Source organism: Gorilla gorilla, chromosome 10 (assembly GCF_029281585.2).
Source record: "Gorilla gorilla gorilla isolate KB3781 chromosome 10, NHGRI_mGorGor1-v2.1_pri, whole genome shotgun sequence".
NCBI classification, from domain to species: Eukaryota; Metazoa; Chordata; class Mammalia; order Primates; family Hominidae; genus Gorilla; species Gorilla gorilla.
In genome coordinates this window covers 41,644,701-41,667,766 of record NC_073234.2, presented here as the reverse complement: position 1 = coordinate 41,667,766, position 23,066 = coordinate 41,644,701, and the positions used below count along the sequence as shown (strand labels likewise).

The following is a 23,066-nucleotide window of genomic DNA, read 5'->3' as shown; positions in this document are numbered from 1 at the left end:
TTGCTTCTGATTTATTATGCTTCTAGGTAAAAACAATTTACTTCATTTTTTAGTATTTTTACTGTGTTCTTTCACTAATTGGATAAAAAATAAAATTTTATATTGAATATATGTGCATTTTGAGTAAACTAATATTTTAAATTGAACTTTTATTTTTTAAAGTACAATTATTTTTAGGATGCTGACATGGTTTCTGCTCTTTTCTCTTTTGATGTTAAGTAGCTCCTGATTTTTTTTTAATTGTAGCTAACAGCAAACTATTACTCATATAAAATCTATTCAGTAATAATGGATTTTTTTTTTACCATTTTTTCATTCAAGCATACCAAATGGATGTGAAGAACAATTATAAACAATTAGGTATAGCCCCCACTAACAAAGTTTAATTTCTGGAAAATAGAGAACAATAAATCGCTTTTCTTTACTCCTCAATTACTCAAAATTATTATAATGTTTAATTTTTTAAGAATTAAAGTATGCGACATTAAAGAAGGGAACAAAATGCAAAAAATGGAGGGAGTACAGATAATACATAATTCCTTCCTAGAGTATTTGTATCTACTAAGTAGGTAAAGGGACATATTTTTATTTTAAGTTTCCTATATAATTTATACTTTCTACCTATGCAAACGTTACTTAAAATCTTTCATTAAATGCAAAAGATTTTAAGTAACATTTGCATAAGGTAGAAAGCATATTAACATAATTAATATCCAGAGGACTACCATTCAACTGAAGAATTTACTAGAATGTCACTTGAAATGAGTTTATTCCTTTCCTGTTTCATCTGCACTCTATTCCATACAGAGACAGCTTATTTTAAACTTTATTATATGTTTTAGCCCATTGCTCGTGTGTGTGTGTGTGTGTTTTCTTATAATAGAAATATTTAATGAATCATGAATTTTTGATACTTTGAATTTATAATGGAATCTAGGATGAGATCTTGGGAGTGCAGTCTTTTTGTGAACTGCATTTTCCTTTCTAGCAAAAAGACAAAATCAGGGTTTGTGTGTGAAGAGGTTGGTCCAATGCATCATTATTGGGTAGGCCAGAGGCATATTGGAAGGGGTAACACTTAAACTGGAAAAATTTGAAAATTGAACATTAAAATATTAAAGAGATTTTTTTAAGGAGCTCTGAAACCTTGCATGCAAATGTTTATTAACAAAGCTAGTGGTATTTATAGCTTACTCCAAATTGGAACTTATTCCAAACTAAACATGTTATCTTCTTTTACCTAAAACTTGTCTCAATAAGTAAATGGTTTCAGTGAGTCTTTCAGGTCAAATATCTGTCTCATTCTCAATCCCTCTCTTTTCTTCCACTAGTTTTAGCATCCACCTTCCAAGTACAGCAAGGTTCTAGTTCCTTAATTGCTCTCAAATCTTCCCTCTTGTCTTTCCACAAGGCTACTGTTTTGTCATGGCTTTTCTAGATTACTTGCAGTAGAATCTAATAGTTTGTTGCTATAACTTCTGTCTTCAACTCTCTTCTTTACCCTATCTCTTAAATGCAAACTAGCCAAATCATTCCCTTACTCAAAAACCAGTAAGTAATTTTGAAAGGTTTAAGAAAAATGTGCTGTGTGCTTTTCTACCCTCATTTACGTCCAACTACATAGGTCATGGTGCCATGGTGTCTCTTACTTCCAGGACGTACAAATATTACAGGATCCTTGGGTGTCACTTCACAAGCCAGAAACCTCTGTGGCTGGTGGCGCCTTTGCCCAAGTTTTCCCTTGAGCCTGGTGGACTCGTTCCACCCACTTGCCCTGGCAGGCTGCACTTGGCTTGCTCTGCTGGCCTGAATATCACACCTGCCAAGGGTGAGCCAGGTGTGGAGCAGCGAGGGACATGTGAGTGAGCAAGTGTGGGGCTCAGCCACTGTGCAGAGCCAGGCATGCTGGCTGAGGTCACAGCCCTGGCTCAGGGAACTCCTAGGTCTGGGCTCCCTGAAGGGCCACAGCTCTTCTCTCCCTCTCTCTTCTCTCCTTATTGCCTGCAGCATGGCGAGGAAGGGGTGTGTTTTAGCCCTGTTTGTGTTACAGTTCTTTTAGCCCCACCATTCAGCAGGTCTGAGTTTTTGTCCTGTGTCCAGGAAGAATGAGGTATGTGGACAAATGGAAGGTGAGCAAGGTGAAGAGGAGTTTTATTGAGTGATAGAACAGCTCAGAGGAGACCTGCAGTAGGTAGCTCCTCTCTGCAGCCAGCTTGTCCCGATGAGTGTTCAGCTCTTAGCAGAGAGGATACCCTGAAATGGGTAACTTTTCTCTGCGGCTGGTAGTTCCGATGTCTGCTCAGCTCTTTTCAGAGAGGAGACTCTGGAGTGAGTAACTCTTCTACGCAGGCAGGTTGTCCCATCATCTCTTTGAGTCTAACTGAGTCCAGGGTTTTTATGGGCTTCAGATGGGAGGAAGTGCCTCCTGATTGGCTCATGGGCAGCCACGGGTAGGCATGGGAAAAGCACCATAATTTCCCATTCTGGTCCTTGGGGCTGGCAGCTTGGCCCCCAAGCTTTAGGCCTTCCCCAGCTTGAAGGTGGGGTTTCACCTGGAACCCATCCCTTTCTGCCCAGGAGTCTGTCTTCTGAAGCTGTTCATGATGCACAGGCTGCTTGTGCCAAGGGGCGACTGCAAGCCAGTGCTGAGCTGCCCTCAGCCCCCACTTTGCCTCGCTCCTGTGCTTGTTGATGCCCAAAGTCCAGAGGGGCTGAGGTGACAGGTGGCTGGCATGTCAGTGCTGCCCTGAGCGAACACACACCCAGCTGGGTTGCAACAGTGCCCAGCCTTGGCCTCGACTTTGCTCCAAGATCAGAACAGGCAGCAGGAGCAGAGAGAAGCCAGGCTGTGGGAGCAGGCATTTCTGAGCCTGAAGGGGCAGAGGGGCCTTCCTAGGCCCCCAAGAGTGCAGAGATGCCAGCGTCCACAGTGTGGCTTGGATGGTTGCAGCTGCACCCAGGAAGGCAGGGCTCCTGCCTGCCTCCAGCTCCCAAGAGCACAGGGATGGCCGGGTCCCCAGCCATGGCTCAGTGGCCACAGCTGCTCCCAGGGAGTGCAAGACTTCTGCCTTGCCAAGTCAGAAGGGAGTGGGACTTCCGCCTATTCCCGGCTATTTGGAGCCCCAGCCGTACCCCTCCCACTGCAGCTGGCATCATGTCAGTGGCCACTATAGAAGGGCCACCACTGCCATCATCAACTGGCATTTTTTGTTACCTATTACTACTCCCAATTTCACCCTACCTGAACTTATCCCAGGAGTTAATCTCATTCTTCAAGGCAGTTCAAACAGTTCAGTGCAACCTTAAATCTTCTTGTTATAATTTCTTGACTATCATTATCTAGGTTAGGTTATTCTCCTCTTAGCCCCTTAGAAATCTGAACTTACCTGTCTCATGAAGTTTATCATATGATGTAATTATCTACTTTATAATTACCTCCTACATTTTGTCCTTTTATAGATCAGAAACTATATCTTATGTCTTAGTCATCTTTGTATTTCCAATGTCTGGCACAGTCTTTGGCATAAAATGAAATACCAAATAAATATTTGATGAATGAATTAATGAATGCTGGAGACAACAAGACATTAAATGCAATGTTTTACCTTGATTTCATCATAAGGGCAAAATTAGAATTAAGAAAGAAGCATAGTAGGGGTTACTTCTAAGTGTAAAAACCCAAGGTAGAAAGTTATTGCCACTGAAATGATCATTTCAGAGACAGGCAGGATCTGTAATTGAAGACCAGCACAGTTAATATTCCATAACTCCAAGCTGTGGAACTTATTCATGTTAATCATTTTTACAATGCTCATGTGTTTTTCCACAGTAATGATTAGTAATAACCTGAAAAATAAAGGCGTTTTCTGCCTAACTTTACTGGCATCAAGGAAAAGCAAGTTAGGGAGGCTATCCCACTTTGCAGTCAAAACGTCCAAGAATAGAACTTTTACAGAGAATAGAGAGGCAAAGGACAGGAAAAGTGGAAACCAGTCCAAGTCTGTGGGATTCATAGCCAAGAAAGAATAAAACAGGGCATCAGTGAGGTGGTCCTGAGAGCTTCCAAGAGTCCTGGGGCCGAACATCACAGAAGATAGAGGACTTTTTCCAATGTAGAGTTTTCAAGATATTATTTAACCAGATTTGAAAAATAACCTTGGAATTTATAGGAATTATGTCTAGTCTTATTTCTTTTAGACTGAAAATGAGTTATCTTGATTGCTATTGTGTTCTGGATTGAGAAGGAGGCAGATAGGAGAGAAGGAGGTTCTTTAGCCTCTACTCTTCAGAATAACTAAAATGAAAATTTCTCCACCTCTTACAATCTTGGCCACTCTCTACTTGCAAACTTTTTTCTTTTTACCTCTATCCCTGAATGATTAATGTCTATTATAATACCGTATTTATTTTCTTTATATAGAATGCAATCTATAATTATCTTATTTACACTTTTAACTTTCTCATTGCCTCTCTCCTCTACTAAAATATGTATTCATGTTTTTTTTTAGCCTTGTAGCCACTGTGCTTGACAAATAGTAGGATTTCAATTGATATTTGTTGAACAAATGAATAGACGAACTGATGACTAAAAATGGAGTTAGGTTGATAGTAATAATTGTAGTTCTTCTGGCTGTTCACCCTTCATTTGCCTTTTCTATCACCCTGAATTCTCTGTAAATTCCTCCACCAAATATTTCTGGGAAGCACATGAGCTGAAAGAGAAGTCAAATGAGTTTTTGCACTACTGCTTTCTCACCATTGATAATGCCCTCAATGGAAAAAACTAGAGCAGCAACAAAAACACTGCCTATGTAAAGTTCTTGTCCTCTAGTGCTTCCAAAGTAACTGATTCCCAAAGACCCAAAGCTGAGGTACAGGCAGCAATGGAAAAAATGACCCCTGTTCAAATCCATGCCACACCTGACCATCCGAATCTTAAAACATCATTGTGTTTAGAGTCTCAAAGTATTTTGTGAAAACAGCTTCTGTAGCATCAGTTCTTAATCACCTATCCCCTGGAACCTCAAATTTTCCTGCAGGCGAGACAAGTGAATGTACCATGTCATCCATCTTGTTTATTGTTTTACTCCCTCCTGGGCATCCATGCACTGTCCTGTCTGTCTTTAGCCACATTGCAAAGCAAACAAAATTGTCATTTCATGCAAATAAGCTCCTAGGATGTTTGTCAGTACACTAGCTCTGTAAGCATACAGTTGGGAGTCCCAGCTTTACCTGTGCCAGCAAATTTTTTTTTTATCTAGATACTTCTGTGGCTCATTGCAAATATGTTTTTATAGAACTGCTTCAAAAAATTGTAGAACAATTGTTAATATTTTTTCCTAACCAAATTATTTCCTGTAATAATCTTCCTGTTCTTCAGGAGATCCCTACAAGTTAGAGAGATTTAAGCATGGGGAAGAGGATGGAAGGAAACGGAATGAAGAGTAGTTCTCACCTTGCAGCTCCTTTCAAGTTTAAATGTTACTGAACATAGCATTTCAAACAGTGATTCAATGTATACTATTTATTAATTTCTTATATTTGGATAGGGATCTCTCTGTCACTGGTTTCTTTGAGAGGGTCAGCTGTGGGCATATAGGGAATCAACAGCATTCAGGTCATTTTTTCTTAGGCCCCTGAGGAACATGGCTCAGTTCAGTCTGAACTCCTCTCAGAATAGGTCTATTTCTATCACCTATAGGGACCAGCTTAGAGCCAATTAGAGTCCTGAGACCCCGAGAATCTCATAACACAGCTTCATTCCCCAAGGTCTTTGAAAATGAATTTTACATGCTGATCCCAAAGGAACTGGGTTAAACTCACCCTAGAAATTCCAAGTAGAATTCTACTGGTCATTAGAAAAACTTTTGATAAGACTAAAATTTCTTTAACTAGCTGTACTTAGTACTTTGTGAATCCTGTACCTCATTTATGGAAACACATTCAGCTTTTAAACTAAATCCATTGAGTAGATCTAAACTTAATCATTATCTGCAGATAATGATTCTAGCAGCAATGTCTGTTTTAGGATTGCATGAATAACAAACTACATGTTAGGGTTGTCATTTTATTTTTAAGTGCTAGTTTATATAATTAAACGTACATAAATTTTAACATCTTAGGGGACAGAAGACTATTATAAAAATAATTTTATGAATAGTTATGAAAAAGTAAAGTTCAGCATATCCTGACATGAGGTTATTTCCTTTGGCTGAGGTCACTGTATTAGACGCTATAGTGAATATAAATGATTTATTCACTGTTCATGGTCTCAAGATGCTTACAGTTTAGATTTGGAAAGAGACATGAATAATTTCAAAAATGAAATGTAGTATGGTATAATCAAATATTAATTGAGAATTTAGAGAAGGGAGATTTTCCTTTCTTAGAAATGATTATAAATAATTCAGTTTTATTTTAAATGGTGCCACCTATTTGTGTGGAAGGATAGGTGTGATTTCATCATGTGACAATGCAAATAGGTCAGGTAAATGGAGGGAAAATGGATTTTCTTGAGAAAAAAAAAACTTTGTACATGAAAGCAAGTCTAGGAGTTCTATATTGTCTAAGTAAAACAAATTGCGGCCAGTCATGGTAGCTCACGCCTGTAATCCCACACTTTGGGAGGCCAAGGTGGGATCACCTGAGGTCGAGAGTTCGAGACCAGCCTAACCAACATGGAGAAATCCTGTCTCTACTAAAAATACAAAATTAGCCAGGCGTGGTGGTGGGCGCCTGTAATCCCAGCTACTCAGGAGGCTGAGGCAGGAGAATCACTTGAACCTGGGAGGCGGAGGATGCGGTGAGCTGAGATCATGACATTGCACTCTAGCCTGGGCAACAAGAGCGAAACTCTGTCTTGAAAAAATAATTGCATATTGACATAATGAAGATGTTGAGAAATTGTGAAATAAATATAACATTTAACAGAAAATTTCTCAAATCTACCAATCATTTCCATGTAATACCTGTCAACATCCTGTGAGACAGGTGTCTTCTGATAGAGTGTTATGCAATTTGAATAAAATGTATGAAATTATGAAAAATGGGCAAGAAAGATTTAAGGTAGTCAAATTTTGGTATGTCTTCTATTGACGATGGAGGAGTGACCCAATCTGAGAAGTACTGTTGAGAGATTAATCATGCTAGGATGTGTTGGAGAGAGGCCAGAAGTGTGGAGAGATATGGGAGGCAAGGTTGGGAAACTGAAAGTGAGACAGTCCTTTAGGGGACTATTACAGTTGTCCATGTGTGAGGTGAAAAGCACATGAACCATGATGATCAAGAGAGAAATGAAAAAAAGAAGATGCATTCAAGAGCTATTAAAGGGAATTACTTATTAAAGAAAGGACTTGGGGTTTTTCAGCTTAGGAACTGTTCCTACAATGTACAAACTCAAAAATGTAACATTTCAGTGGGGTGCCCATTTGAAAATATCTAGGAAGTAGCAATAAATGAAGAATTTAAATTTAGGAAAAAGATTACTGCAAGAGGTAGAGAATTGGAACACACCATGAATAAAAGTGGTAACTGAATCTATAGAGATAGATAATATAATGGGGGGTATGTAAAGAGAAAAGAGCCAACAATTTAACCTTTATGAGAACCCACATATGTTGGACCTAATGAGGAAAAGTAGCCATTGAAGAAAGAATAGTGATATAGTAAGAGAGAAGCCAAGGACTGCAAAATCTCAAGTACAAGGTACAACTGAATAGTATTACATACCATTAAAAATTGTAATTAGATGAGGTTCAGTGGCTTTGGAGATTAGAAAGCTATAGCTCATCTTTAGGAAAGAATTTATTCAGTCAGAATTTATTAAGAGAAAGGCCCAGTGCAAGAAATTCACAATGCCAATGTGGTGAGATAGTAGAGTTTACAAGGAAACGTGACTCTTGCATGAAACTTTGAAGTAAACAAGATGAAAGAAATTTAGTGGTGGCTCAAGATAAAGGCAACTCTAAAAGAGGACATTTTTCCTACTTTTTCTAGGCTCAGAGAAATATACACATTTTGTAGGCTAAGAAAATAACTAGAAAAGATTGATAAAAATAAAGTGTGAAAATTACTGACACCAAATCCTTTAGAAAGACAAAAGACTTCATTAAAAATCATAAGTAAATGGATTAGCATGAGAGGGACTCCTTTTCCCCTAGGACAGAAAAGAAAGGGAAGGTTTTCTGATAGAAGGTAGAAATCTCCTTCCTGCTGTTCCCAGGTTTGAAATGTTGTCCTTCTAGTGAGCAGGGTAGGAAGGACAGCAACCTGGTGCTCCCCACTCAGCTGCTGGTGGGCTGTCCCTCAGGCTGGAGTGAATGGGGTTGGTAAACCAAAGGTCAGAAAAACATAGTGTCTCTGGTGGAGAGTGAAGGTGTATCGAAGAAGTGTTAGGACAAGGAACACAGAGCTACTTTTCCACACTGCAGCAAAATCAGAGCAAACATGAGTGTGTAGACTGGGGCAGAGTGGAACCCAGTCAGGCAGGGAAATCTCTAGTCTAGGATGATGGGCAGATACCCAGATATAGGAGGAAAGGTCAAGGTGGAAACAAAATTAAACAATAAAATAATTTAAAATTTGAGAAATTAAATTAGTATCAAGTTGATGCCTGGCATTATTGATATATTTTATTCCCTATTGTCACCAAACCTGGAAGAGGCCAGCCTACAGGTCTTTAGGGGGAGGCAAAGGGGGAAGAAAAATGGACACAATGAGTAAAGACAAAATGTTCCTAATAATTTTGTTACTTCTAATTTGGTGTGGTACAGGTATGCCATCAATCCCCAGAGGACTGTGTGTGCTTGTTGATGTGTTTTAGGGAAGACTCACAATCTTGACTAGTACAGGAAGGTATGGGGAAAAGAAAAAGAGAAGTTTTTCTTTTCTCTGTATTTAGGATGATGGTTCTTTCCGGTCATCTTCCATAAGTGACAAGCAGGATCCAACAAACTGATTTTAGCAGCTCCTATAGCTTTCATTTAGGTTATATTTAACTATGGGATCATTTTTATTCCATTCAGCACCAACTTCATTATCAGTATTTAGTGTTTATTATGTAACAATAACAAATTCTAAATATAAGGACTTGAAGTTGTGAATTCTGTGATTTAATGTGACATTTCCTTGGAGAGGATTTTCATAGTGAATCTTGATGTTTAAAGAATGCGATGGAAATGATCTATTTCAGCTTTGCCTCTTACATTAATGGGTTTTTTTGATCCTTTATAGGAAATGCTGGTGGTGAATAGACCTCACTGATGCCAGTGTTATAAAATGTGTATAGAAGCTCAAAAAAGGAAATACATTTTGGACTGTCTGTAAATAGTCAACTATTATGCATTATTTATGACATATTTTGTGGCTATATAAATGCTATTGATCATGATATTTTTATCCAACAACATATGGTTGACATGATTCCCACCTGCTAGTCGTATAGTATAAATGTTTGCTTTAAGAGTATATGAACTGGGCAAATACAGGGAACTAAATAACATACATAGTTTATGAATTGAAATATTAGTTCTTTTATATTTGAATATACAATATACAAGGTTCTATTTTCATTCTGTCTGTGAAAAAAATCTTCATGTGATTTATTTGCAATATTGAGCTAAATTGTACCAGTTTTATAGGAACGTATTTTGTTAAATGGCATAAAAAATTTTAATAATTTAATCTTCATGAATGAAAAACTATTTAAACATATACCAGATTCTCTGAGGATCTCATATCATAACTTTTATGGAAACTAAGTTGTGATTTGAGAATATAATAAAATTCTAAGCAGTCTTAAGGAACTAAGACTTGGCCTTTGGGAGCCTCTACTATTTAATTGTTAAGCACAGGCCCTGTCTGCTTATATAATGTAATTTCTTCAAATGATTCTTTCAAAAAGAACTTTTCTTTTTTTTTTTTTTTTGCCGGGGAGGGTCCCTGTTCTGTCGCCATAGTTTTTAGGAGCTTGGAAAAGTTGTTAAAACACTGTCCATATGTTTTTACTTATTTTGAATGGCAGTAGCATTTTCTTAGAGCAGGGAAGAAATTTGTGTTTTACATGCTAAGACAGCCGATAAGAGAACTATTTTAGTGTCATAGAATCAAAGTATGGGAGCTCAGAGGGACTCAGAATACTAAGTTCTGCACTGTGTTTTTTACAAATAAAGAAACTAAGATCCAGTATTATTGTCACTTGGCCAAAACGTTACAACACTTTAGTGACATTTACTGTGATATATGTTTTTAAATACCACATAGGGTTATATTTTTGCACATCACATAAAGCAAGTTACTGGATATTGAGTCATCTTAATCACTTGGTCATTTTACATTTCCAACAGTCGCTTTTCCTTTCCATATCCAGGTTAGTAGCATGTTTTGCAATATAATACTCTTAAAAACATTAAAAAGATCATTTAGTTCCAGTTAATACAAATAATAGTACCATCGGTTCTTTATAAAAGACATGCCTCTCTCTGTATACTTCATTATAGAAAATTCAAGTTTATCAGACCTGCATGAGACCACACCATTGATCTCTTTTCCCTGCTACATTCCCAACTATTTTTTTAAACTGAAAAGACTTACTGGTGTCTGACTTAATCCTTTAAAAAGATTTTAAGAGATGCTAAGCAAAATTTCTGTTAGGAGGAATAAGTTCAAGAAATTTATTATACATCATGGTGACTGCAGTTAATAACAATATATTATATATTTGAAAATTGCTGAGAGTAGATTTTAAGTGTTCTCATCACAGAAAATAAGTATGTGAGGTGCTATGTATGTTAAATACCTTGATGTAGTCATTTCAGAATGTATACATATAGCAAAACATTTTACATCATAAATATATGTAATTTTTACTTGTTAATTTAAGAAATATATTAATAAAATGATATAAACTAAAAAAAAATGCTAAAGTCATACTCTTGGTTTGATCTTTTCCTTGGCTTAGTGACCTTGTTTTTACTTGTCCTGAGTGTCTTAACTTGAGAATCTTTTACCAGGCTAAAGCTAAGTAGGGGGTGGGGGCAGAAAATATCTTTCAATCCTGCAAGTCCTGTAACACCTACCCCTTTTCCTATTTTTGTCCCTGCTATCCTGCTATTATGGCCTTATTGCTTCCATAGTAACCTTCTAAATGTAGCTAATTACCACCAACTCATGCAAGCAGCAACATCTCCAAACCTCTTTTCCCAGAGCCCCAAATACATTGTGTACATTTTCTGCATTTGATGATATCAGGGAAAAGTTTTACCAAATATTTTGTTACTGTTTAACATAACTTGCCATTTTTCTAACTTCTTCTAACAGATTCCTCACTATTGGCTGCCCATCCTTGAAGCCAATGTGTTTCTCAGGATTTTGTTTTATGCACCCTAGCTCAGATTTTGCTATTCTGTCAAACAACTGCAATCTCTTAGGGCTTACAATAACAGATATTTATTTCTTGCCCATGCTGCTTAGGCACTATGGGTCAGCTGTGGCTCTGGTTGGTTCTGAGGGGCTCAGCTAACCGTCAAACATTTTCTTATTTTCTGGGATCCAGGCTAAAGGGACATGTTCTTATTTTGGAAAGCAAGGACTGCTGTAAAGGCAAAACATGCAAACACATTTTAAACATACTCTTGGACATGGCCTACACTGCATTGACTTACATTCCATTGGCAAAAGGAAGTCACATGTCCAAACCTAAAGTCAATGGATGGGGGCTATACTTTGCCTACAGAGAAATATGACAAGTATGAGTAGGGGACAAATAAGTATTAACAAAAATAAAATCTACCAATTCAATTCACTCATAAGTGTATGGTAGAAGAAAGACCTGGTAACTTTATTAAGTTCCTATGAATTCTACAGTCCTTTCCTTCAACATGGCTCTTCCATAATCCTGATTATTGGTATTATTTTCTGACTTCAGTGGATAGTTAATATTCTGTGGGTTCCAGCTTTCATTTCCTCTTCTTGTTTTGACAATTACCAACTAATTGAGTGTCTCCTGAAGTCATTGGGGAAGCACATAGCTGGAATGGTGGAGGCAGAAAACCCAGGCAAGTGACCACGAGGAAAGCCATTATTAGAACAAGCAAAATACAAGAGGGTGGAGAAGGAGTGGCAATATGACCACTTTAAGGAGTTCGTGAATGAAAGATAGTAAGTTGGTAGGAAGTGTGTGGCTTTTAATTCATTAAAAACATAGTTCTAGAGTAGGACGAATACTGCGGTAGACTTTAAGACTTTGAACAAGATATTTGACATCTTCGAACTTTATTTTCATTGCCTGCCAAATGAAGACAATAGCTAAAAGATAGTATTATGTGAAAATGCATATTAAATTGTTAAGTGTCTTGCTTATTGATACTTACCTGTACCATAACAGGTGGCAGCAATGTTCTATATATATATATATGCAATTGGTAATCAGCAAATGTTATTTATATCTAAATTTTTGTGTGGTGACTGTGAGTATCCTCTTTACAATTATGCAGGAGTCTCATAATTTCATTTAGGTATGACTAAAGACAAATCAATATAAAACAAAAAAGGAGAAACTTAAAACAATGTAGGTAAGATCTGTAAATAAAATACAGCTTCCAGTTTCATTGTATTTCCTTACAAAAACTATATTTGAATCAGTTGTGGACTAGTTAAAAGCAACCTATTTTTCAAAGCAGACATAAAAATCAAAATTAGGGCAAATAAGTAAATGTGTAATATTAATTTAAGTACTTTATATATTATGCCATTATAGTGGCATTATACCAACTTAATATAATTAAGGAATTATAATTTTTTCTGCAATCCTTATCCTAATTCTATAGCCTATGTTTATGTATTTTTGACATGTGTCTTTTATCACATATTTGGAATTATGCTATCATACAGGTTTATATCACTATTTTTAAACTAAAAATTATATAATAAATACTTCCCTTTGTATTATGTAGCTTTCCTAATCATTATTTAATGTATATATAATAGTTTATCAAGTGAATGACAGTAATATATGCAACCGCTTCTCAGAGTTGGCATTTAGATTAGCTTTCCCATATTATGATTACTCAAGTGAGCTAGGGGAAGGGGTCATAGAATCCTGAGACTATAGCTGACAAAGTGTTGAGTGACAAAGAGATATGTCATAGATGGAACTAAGTATGTTCAGGATTCTAAAAAGAGCAATGGTTCACAAGGAAACTTCTGCCTCAGGTGGGGAGAGGAGTCCATAGATCAGGGAAACTTATGTCTTGGTGAAATGGAAGACCATGTTTCTCAACACCTGTCGCCAGGTTGGTTCACCTTGCTGTGGTACTGTTCTTAATCCTGCCTCAGTGATACTGTATTTTTTAGAAACTTTAGGGATTCTAACATCTTTCTGAATCTCATCATTGATATCAGGAGATCCTGTGGGGTTTTTTTTATTTGATTTTTTAAAATGGGCATTTTAATATAAAAGTCAGAAAGGTATTCTTTGGCCATGTAATCTTCCTAGAAGTATCCAGGAATTTTTCTTTAACTCCTCTTCTGTAGTGCCAGTTAATGATCTAATGCTTTCAAATTGAGAAAATAACCAAAACACCAGAGAATCTTTGGAGACTAATGCAAAATGGAGGATCCAAAATCTCTTAAATATAATTCTGTTTTTTTCCCTAAGTTGAAAGGTGAGAAAAGTATTATAAGTGGCTTCCCAGCTATGCTCTAAGGAATTCTAAACTTTCTAGGAAGAACCAGGGACCATTTCAGGAGTCAGGGGATGCTGATAAGTGGAATTCCAGGCTCTCTATGACGCTTCCAACCCCATAAACCAGAGTAGCTGGTTTGCATAGCAGGATTCTGAGTAAGATTTCATTCCTAGAAAGGATTCTGTGGCTTTAAAACTTTAGAAGGAGAAAAACAAAAACAAAACGGGATATACACACAATGATTGTTATCATCCTCTTTCACTGTAGAGCCATATACGTAATTTCCCTAAGCCATGACTCTGAGAGAGAAGAAAAGACTGCATACATGGTAACATGTAAAACTCTCAGATAAATTTTTCCCTAAAGGACATGAAAATCATATTTAAAAGTTTGGGCTGACTCCCCTTTTCAGGAGGGGAGCACTGTTCAGCACTGTTCAGGCTTCCCATGTAAGGGAAGAAAAAAATAATTTTCTTTCTATATTTTCTGAGTTCTTAGCTGTGACCCCAGTAACTAAGTGCAGATTAACAAGAGGAAAACAAAAAGAAGTTTATTAAAGTATGTACATCATTATACTTGTGAGATACCCAGAAAAATGAGTAAATCTCAAGGAGGTGGATTTGAATTCAGGCTTTAATACCATTGTCCACTGATAAAAAGAAAGAAGAGTGTGGGAAGGGCCAGTTATGTGGAGATGCCTAGAAAAAGCAGATAAACAATGATAAGGTTTGTTACACAGATTAAGTCCATGCCTTCTCTTTTGGTAAGTCTCTAGTTATTTAGTTGTTCTTCTGTTCCTGGTGCAGAGAGGGAGACACCACTAAAAATAGAAATTTCCTTTATAGATATAAATTTCCCTTACAAAAAGGGTGACTTAACTTTCAGAGCTTCTTGTGTGTCTGCTGGTTCTCAAAATAATCAGCTCAAAGTAATCCTTACGCTAAAGAGGCATATTTTGGGGTGGCATATTCCGGTCTTCTGTAAACACTAGATAATATCTATAAGCACGGATCGATTTCTCTTTCCTCAAGTATGATAGAAATTTAGCTACAAGGAGAAAATCATTAGAAAAAAGGATAAGACAATTTTATATTTAATATGAACAGAAGTACAACTCACAACCAAGTAAACATGTAAGGAAATATATTTATATTTGCATACTAAAGTTCTGTATTTCAACATTTTTGTATTTGCAAGTTTTTAATAGAAACATAAGATTTACTCATTATATATAAAGATTTCAAAATATATAAATCATACATGGTCACTTTCCAAAGGCATAATTTGTATAGATATGTAAATATATGTACATTATCTCACTAAAGGAAAAAGCTGAGGAAAAATTAATATACATAGAAAGTTTATTTGGACCAAGCTTGCGGATTACAGCTCTGGAGCATCGATTCAGTTGCCCCGAATATACACTCCAATTAGTGGCAGTCTACAAGTGGATTTTTAAAAGAAGAGGGGGTTCTTGAGTTGTTTACAAAAAAATTTACATTAAAATAACATCAGCTATTGATTATATATTGTTTTTGTTTGTTTGTTTTGTGTGACAAACTCCAGAACATGAAGATAATGAATGAAGCAGCTAGTCAAGAACAAAATTACTTTGAACAATTGCCTCCACCATGGGTGGGGAAGAGGGGCTGGGCTGACTGAAGTCTCATACTCATGTCTCTCTGGGCCTGATAAATTTTGGATACCTCATGTTGCTCAGATTGCTCTGAGCTAGTTTTCTTTTCTCAACCTAAGTAGTCTTTCTGTGTATACAATTTAAAATAATTATATTCTGTTCTACATCTTACTTTTTTTCATTTATTACACTTTTAACAACATTTTAGCTGTATAAGTGCATGTAAATCTGCCTATTCATTTTATAGTTATATGATATTAACACTTTTTATGAATGTACAATTTATACATTTTCTAATGACTTTCAGTTTGCCACAGTGATAAATGATGTTGCCCTGGACATCATGTGTCTTTGCATACCTGTGCAATTGTGCCTACAAGAAAAACATCTTTGTAGTGCAGTTGCTTGGTTAATGGCTTTTATAAATGAGTCACCACTACTACTATACTAGTTTCCTGGGGCAGTCGTAGCAAACTACTACAAACTTGGTGGCTTAAAACAATAGAACTATATTCTTACATTTCTAGACATCAAGGTGAAGAAGCACATTCCTTAAAAAGGTTCTATGGGAGACTCTGTTCCATGCCTCTTCTAGCTTCTGGTGGCAGTTGGCATTCCTTGGCTTGTGGTCACATCACTTTCTGCTGGGCCTCCATCTTCACATCACATGTCTCTCTGCGTCTTCCTTTCTGTGTGTGTGTCTCTGAAATCCCTCTGGCTCTTTTTGTTATAAGGATACATGTGATTGCATTTAGGGCCCACCTGGGTAATCCAGGATAAGATTCTCTCTCAACAGCCTTAATTTATACACTCTTTTGCCATATAAGGTAATATTACAAGTTCTGGGGATCCAGACATGGACATAGCTGGCATTCACCCTGTTATAACTTTTTACACACAATTCTGCAGTTTGAGTATATCTTGTCTGAAATGCTTGAAACCAGGTCAGCTGTGGAATTTTTCACTTGTGATGTCAAATAGGCACTCAAAAAGTTTTGGATTTTGAAGCATAATTTTTCTGATTTTTGGATTTGGGGATGTTCAACCTGTATTAGAAATCAGGGGAATTGTTTTGTATGGGAGGTGCACTTCCAATTCTTCATAGATAATTACATACTGGTTTATATTATTTTTTTCTAACTTGCTCATTATAAAGCATTTTTAGTTAGTTTGACCCTTATTGCCAGTTAGCATTCTCAGAGTCATTTAACCACCGCAATAGTGTAGTCTAAAAACAGGTTTTGTGTTACTGACATTTTGTGGTCTATGAACTATTGATATCTCTCTTGTCTAGATGTCAAAGTAAATTAGTCAATAGGATTTAAGAGATGGTCCACTTTGAAGAATAACATAGCCTCTCGGGATTAGAGTCCAATTTTAATTTAATTACATGTTGGGAAAGAAAAGATTTGGTTCAATTTAATTTCTGTTGTAAAATTGGGTGAGTTGTCACCTAAACTTAAACACTGTACGTTAATTTGATGTTGCTATATCCTTTTGTATAAAAAAAGAAAATAGCTAAAAAACCAGACAATTATTCTTTGAGAACAAATTAATTCATTTAGGTGAAAACATAATATAACTTACTACTTATAAACATTTTATAAGTAGAATGTAGAGAAAAACTCATGCTTTAACTGTAGGGCTTCTAGAGGAATTTGTAGTGAAACCAGTAGTCTAAGAACTATTGATTATTTTGGGACTTAGTTTGCTGAGTACATTATTTCTAAACTGTATTTTGAAATATAAACTTCTGGATAGCATGGAATATTGGTAAGACTTCATAGAATGGAGGCATGCTTGTTTAGGTTTCAAAAGCTGAAGAAAGATTATTCACAAAATAAAGGAATATTCTAATATTTTATGTGACTGAAAGAGTCTTGAATAAAATATTATAGTCTAGCCATGGATCATCACTAATAGTTTCATTACTCCTATGTCTTACATATTTTTCTCCATAGTTTAATCAACCCGTATTGATTCTAAAAGAAAAGGCAAGGTTATTGGGCTTCAGTCCATCCCACCACATAAATTGTTGAAAAACACTTGCAGGTCACTCTTGTAAACAGTGATATTATACTGGAGCCTATACACTCAAAAACATTATGGACAGCACAGGTGTAGATAAGCTGGAAAGATGATGAATTTCAAAAGACTTTGAAGGATAGTTGTAGTTTTTGAATTCCAAAGATAAGAATATAAATTCTGATGAACAAGACCATGAGAATGGACATGCGCAAGAACTGAAATCTGGAAATTCCCAGAGGAATAAAATCGAAGGAGTATAATTTTATGCAGAAAAAGTTAGCTTTCATGTTGTGTTATAGTGGAATCAGCAACAAAGGCCCTAATGAAAAAAAATACTAGTTGTGGTAGCAATTTGGTCACCTACTAGACATTATACTTAAAAAAGTCACTTTGCAATTCTGATCCTTTATGCCCTCATCTATGAAACGTGATTCAAAATACCAGTTCCTTGGAGTTCATGGGATTATGAAAATAAATTATTTGTATTTTTAGAAAAATAAAAAGCTCTAAAACATTGTTTATTTTTATGCACCCTGTTACAGGTAAAGCCAATCATAAATCATATGGCATGTGTGTGATTACTAAGGATCAAAATTAGCAGATGACAAAGCCCAACTTCTGGCTATAATAATTAAAGCTACTTTTGTAGGGGGAATAAGCTTTATGCCTACTTGGACTTCAGGAAGCAGTCCTCTAAATAATGGTTTTTCCAAATTGAAGGAAAGCCTTCTCACTGGCTTAAGGATTGTTGGTTTTCTACAGGCTTTGTAGTCAGACACACAAACTCTAAAACACTACCTTTTTAAAAAAACTTTAAAACCACTTTAATGGGGTATGATTTACATACAAAAAGCTGTCTATAATGTGTACAGCCTGGTTAGTTTGGAGATAAGTGTACACCCATGAAACCATCACTGCAATATATGCCTTAAATATATCCACACCCAAAAGTTTGCTCCTGCCTTCTTTATTATTGTTACATTTTGAAAAGAACACAGCATAAGATCTACCCTCATACCACATGGTTTAAGTGTACAATAGAGTATTGTTAACTACAGGTACTATGCTGTACAGTAGATCTCTAAGATCTATTCATCTTGCATAATTTTATCTTTGTTTCTTTGACTAATTCCTCTCCATTTTCCTCTTCTAGTCACCTGGAAACAACTATACTATTCTCTGCTTCTATGTTTCCTCATCTTTAATGTTTCCACTAAAACACTACCTTTCATTTTTAAAACTAAAGATTAGTAAATGCATTGTATAAATATATCTGCATAAATATATATGAAATATATGATGATAGTTTAATATATGTAAAGAAAAGGATGTAACATAGATTAATATAGATATAACTGTCAAACAGAGTCTTCCTGGATTATTTACCCATTTGTTGAAAGGAACTCTGGATGTGAGTTAGTCTTTCTGGAAGAAAATGGGTCAATTATGTTAAGGTGCTGTGAAATTTCACAGAAATGTTGGTGAGCATATATAATTTGGACTTGTCAAGATCTCTTTTATCTGGTCCCTAAGCTGGCCTGTATAAATTATATTAATTTTTTTTTATTTTCTTGGAGGGCTGCCACATGGAGCCTGTATAAATTATGAGTGTAATTAAGCACATAGACTGAAAGATCAAAACCTAGTTTTTAGATATGCCTTAGGCTGTCTTCTGAGGCTTTGCCTTGAAGCCAGGGAAGTTCTCCCTGCCAGAGGAAATAGATAGAAAATACATTTCCTCAAAATATAAAGGTTTTCTACCTTTGGATGAGCTGGTTACTTGTGGTGGGATGGAGCTGCTGTTCTCGAATTACCCAGCTTTAAAAAGCCACCGATGGGTCCGAAGCCTCCTGGTAGGACCAGAACTGATGTATGAGCCTCTTCTCACTGCTCTAATCGCAGGCCCAGGAGACCCATTTAGTGTGAACTCTTCATTCCTACCACAAGTTAGACCTTTAGTTCCATCCTTATGAATTTCTCAGTGTTTATCCCTGACTTTTAAGCCTCTTTACTCATCGTCTTCCTAGTCCCCACCCTCCATTTCTCATGGACTTGGCGTGCAGATCACACTTTCTTCATCCTCTCATAGAAACGTCATTTGACCTGGTGGCTGTGTTGCCTTTGTTCAGCAGTTTAGAATAGGTGGCCCTGGATATAAGGCAGACACTGGTTATTTAATTGGAAGTATTGACATTTTCTTAGTTTTGATCTAGGCAAAGAAAGCCTTGGTCCAAACAAAACAAACTCTTAGGTACTAAATTTTATATATTCAGCACCATATTTAAATTGAAACAAAGATATTGGATGGATTAGAGATTTAGCATATTTTTCTGTCGCCCCGATTTGATTAGGAAGTGTGAATTCTAAATCAGAAGATCTCTAAAATAATTTTTGTTTCCTTCCTAAAACCCAGTCTGTCTTATTATAAGCCATGTATATTATTGACAGTATTTCTAATACTTATATTTTAATTTTTTATTTTCATTGTCAGTGGATATTTAATTTATTTAATTGAATTTTAGAGAAAATTATTTAAATGAGTATAGGTAATTATTTAAGTGACAGATAGTGAATGCCAATAAGAATTTTCTTTCTTATAATCATAGGCTTGTAATCTACTGTTTTTTTTAACAAAACCTAATTTTTTTAATCTTATACTTTTTATTTTAATTTTTTCTCATGCGCATGTTTGGTCATTTTAGTCATATCTTAGTTCTATTATTATATTGACAAAGATATATTCAATTTTGCTAATTATTAAAAGATGTTCAAAATTTATTGAGGTGATTTAAAGGCAGTGGCTCTAATTAGGCTTATTGAATTCAAATATGCATGTAACAATTTGTTTTCTGTTTCTTTAGATAATCCAAAATCTACTCTACCTCTTTTCCTTTGTATTGCCTTCAAATATCACTCTTCAAAGTATAGTGACTAGGCTTAAAGATTCCACATATAATACAAAGAAATCTGTTCAAGTGGACATCTATCAACACGTAAAACTATACTTTTAACTCTGTTTTTCTTGGCTGTGCTTACAAGCTGTGCTTATTAAAATAAATAAGACACAACAGATATAAATTGTATTAAAATATTACAGAATTGGGCATAGGAAAAAAAGGCATGAAGCCAGAGTGTGTATGACTTGAATCTTGACAATTGGTCAACTCAAGAGTCACTAATGAGGAAGAGATGACAGTGTTGGAATTGGAATTTTTGGAATTGATTGGTTCTGGGTCTGTTTTCTGATGGATCAGTTAAGAGATCATAAGATGTCATTTTATATGAAGAAAAACAAAATAAGTAGTAGATAAGAAAATGAAGAAGTATGTGAGTGGTGCCTTGCACCCTGGAACCCATAGTTATCATTCAAATCAAGGAAATATGCTGAAAACAGAGAGTAAAATATCATATAAATGAGAAATAAATTGATGAACTATGGAAAAAAAGTAATACAAAACAGAAAAGATTAAGGAGGAAAAACGCTTAATCATATATTTTCTATTTAAAGGCAAAGAAACTTTTGAAAGGAATGATTTGTGTAGCATCTGAGAAAATAGCTTCACTTTTATAACAAAGCAGGAACAATTTAAGTAGTTGACAATTCAGAAAATGAACATACAGTACATTAGAAAAACATGAATTTAATAGGGAATATAAATCAGAATTCCTAGGTGATATTCCTTCAGGCCAGAATGTAGAGAAATGTGAAACAGTTTATTATCTATGGAAGGCTGATGTGCAGGTCACCTATTGTCATTCAGAATCATTAACGAAAGAACATTTGTGCATTAAAATATGTCTGGGGATATGATTGATACTTAGAGGAGGATATGTAGTTGTGTGTATGCATGTGCACACGCACGTGGGTGCACATGTGTATGTGAGTTTGAGATAGAAAAATGGGAAGAGTTGAAGGAAAGGGCTGGTAGTATATGCTATTACTATCCATTTTTACTTCTTTCAGTTTTTCTGATGCTTCCTTTTTTTAGTCCTTTTCTGAATTTGGATGGTGGCCTCATCATTTACTTGTATATACTGTAGTCAAGATATATTTAGCAAATATTCCTTTCCTTTACTTTTCATTTAGGATGTTATCTAAAGCCAACCTCGTCTCAGGCACTTATACCATAATTGCTACCAGCATTTGCCTTGATATTGCTGCCCCTGTCTAGAAAAGACTGTTGAAAAAAAAAAAAAAGTCTGCCTCAAACAAACATATATGGGCCTAACATTTTATTTTGGTTTATTTCTCTTTATCTTTGTTGTAAAACAAAACCTGAAACTTCATACTTACAGAGATAAAATGACAGCGGATGGCATAATGGGTGAAATGTTTTCTTTTTCCAATTTCAAATATTTATAGCTATTTATTGATCAATTTATCTTTTATTTACCCTATTATATGCTAATAACTATACTGAGAACTTGGGATACAATAATTGACTTGTTATCTTAGACTCTGATGGGAAAGATGGGTAGTAAATAAATCAGTAGAAATGTTATTTGAAGGCAACAATATTGTAGATGTTTCCAAATTATTCATTGGGAGAATCAGGAATTTGGAGGAAAAATCTATGTTTTCCTACGATTCAAATTGAAATCAGAACTATAAGAAAAGTACTTATTACAATAGCTTATAATATTGAGATAAGAATCTAAACAGTCCTGAATTTTTATGAAATAATTTGTAGAATATTAACTAGGGAAATATTGTTAAAACTGATTATGCAACTATTTATGATTTTAAAGAAATCCAAATAAATGAGATATTCAAATCTTAGAACTGTACTTCTATATAGCACATTTTTATTAAATTTATATACATAAATATATACACACATTGAATATACATAGATACAGGTAAATATTTACTGCATTTGTTGTTTCTTCAATTCTAAGAAGCACGTATTTCACATTTTAACATCTTTGAAGTGAAGATGTCTTACACTGGATGGAATCTTATGATCATTGTTGCTAAGGTGGCAGGAATGGCAGAGTCATGGCCTAGGCCTATTAATTCTGATCATGATTGTACAGTTTCAGTCTTTTGATATTTCAGTCAATAAACCGTTTGTGGACCATTAGAGGAAGGAATATAAGTTCTGTTGTTCACTGAATATCTTCTGTTGATATTTTCTGGTAAGATGAAGAACATCAGTGTCAAAATTTAAAATGGCATAAGCAGCTTGAAAGAAATTCCTAGAGACGGTAATGGAGTACTCTGTAGAAATGCCAAACCATGGATGCTCTTTATAGGCCAGAGGAGGATATTGTGTAAGAAGACACAGCTATTGCAAACTGTGATTCAAAAAGTGATTCAGAAGAATCATAATCCGATTGTGAAAATATTTAGCAATACTTAATGAGTTAGAAGTTGTTTTCTTTTAGTATATATTTATACACATAATTTTGATATAACTTAAAATTGTTGTCATTTTCAATTGGATAAAATGTATTATGTAAACATGTATAACTGAAGCTATAGCAGAGTATTCACCAGTATGTTTACATAGTTTACTCTAGTGTTAGGATTGTGGGTGATTTGCATGTTTTTCTTTACGTATTTTTTTATTTTTTAATTTTAAATTACTAATTAGTATTTATATCTTTGGCAAATGATAAATAGTTACTGATTTTAATCTTTAAGTGAAAATTTATTTTAAATATGTAGGGTAATTACTGAAGTATAAATATGATGCCTAAACTTCCAAATTTTAGAA

General features: G+C 35.3%; 1 protein-coding gene across 3 annotated transcripts in view; it reads left to right on the top strand.

Moving 5' to 3' along the window:
• The window catches only part of SLC16A7 (solute carrier family 16 member 7), a 191,582-nt gene that overhangs the window by 79,357 nt on the left and 89,159 nt on the right, over positions 1 to 23,066 (top strand). The window contains exon 1 of one of the 3 annotated variants that reach the window (XM_055359222.2): positions 13,143 to 13,289. The exons of the other annotated variants lie outside the window; for them this stretch is intronic. The gene's annotated coding sequence lies outside the window, so the exon portion shown is untranslated. Of the gene's footprint in view, positions 1 to 13,142; positions 13,290 to 23,066 lie in introns of those variants that run through there. 3 annotated transcript variants of the gene reach the window in all.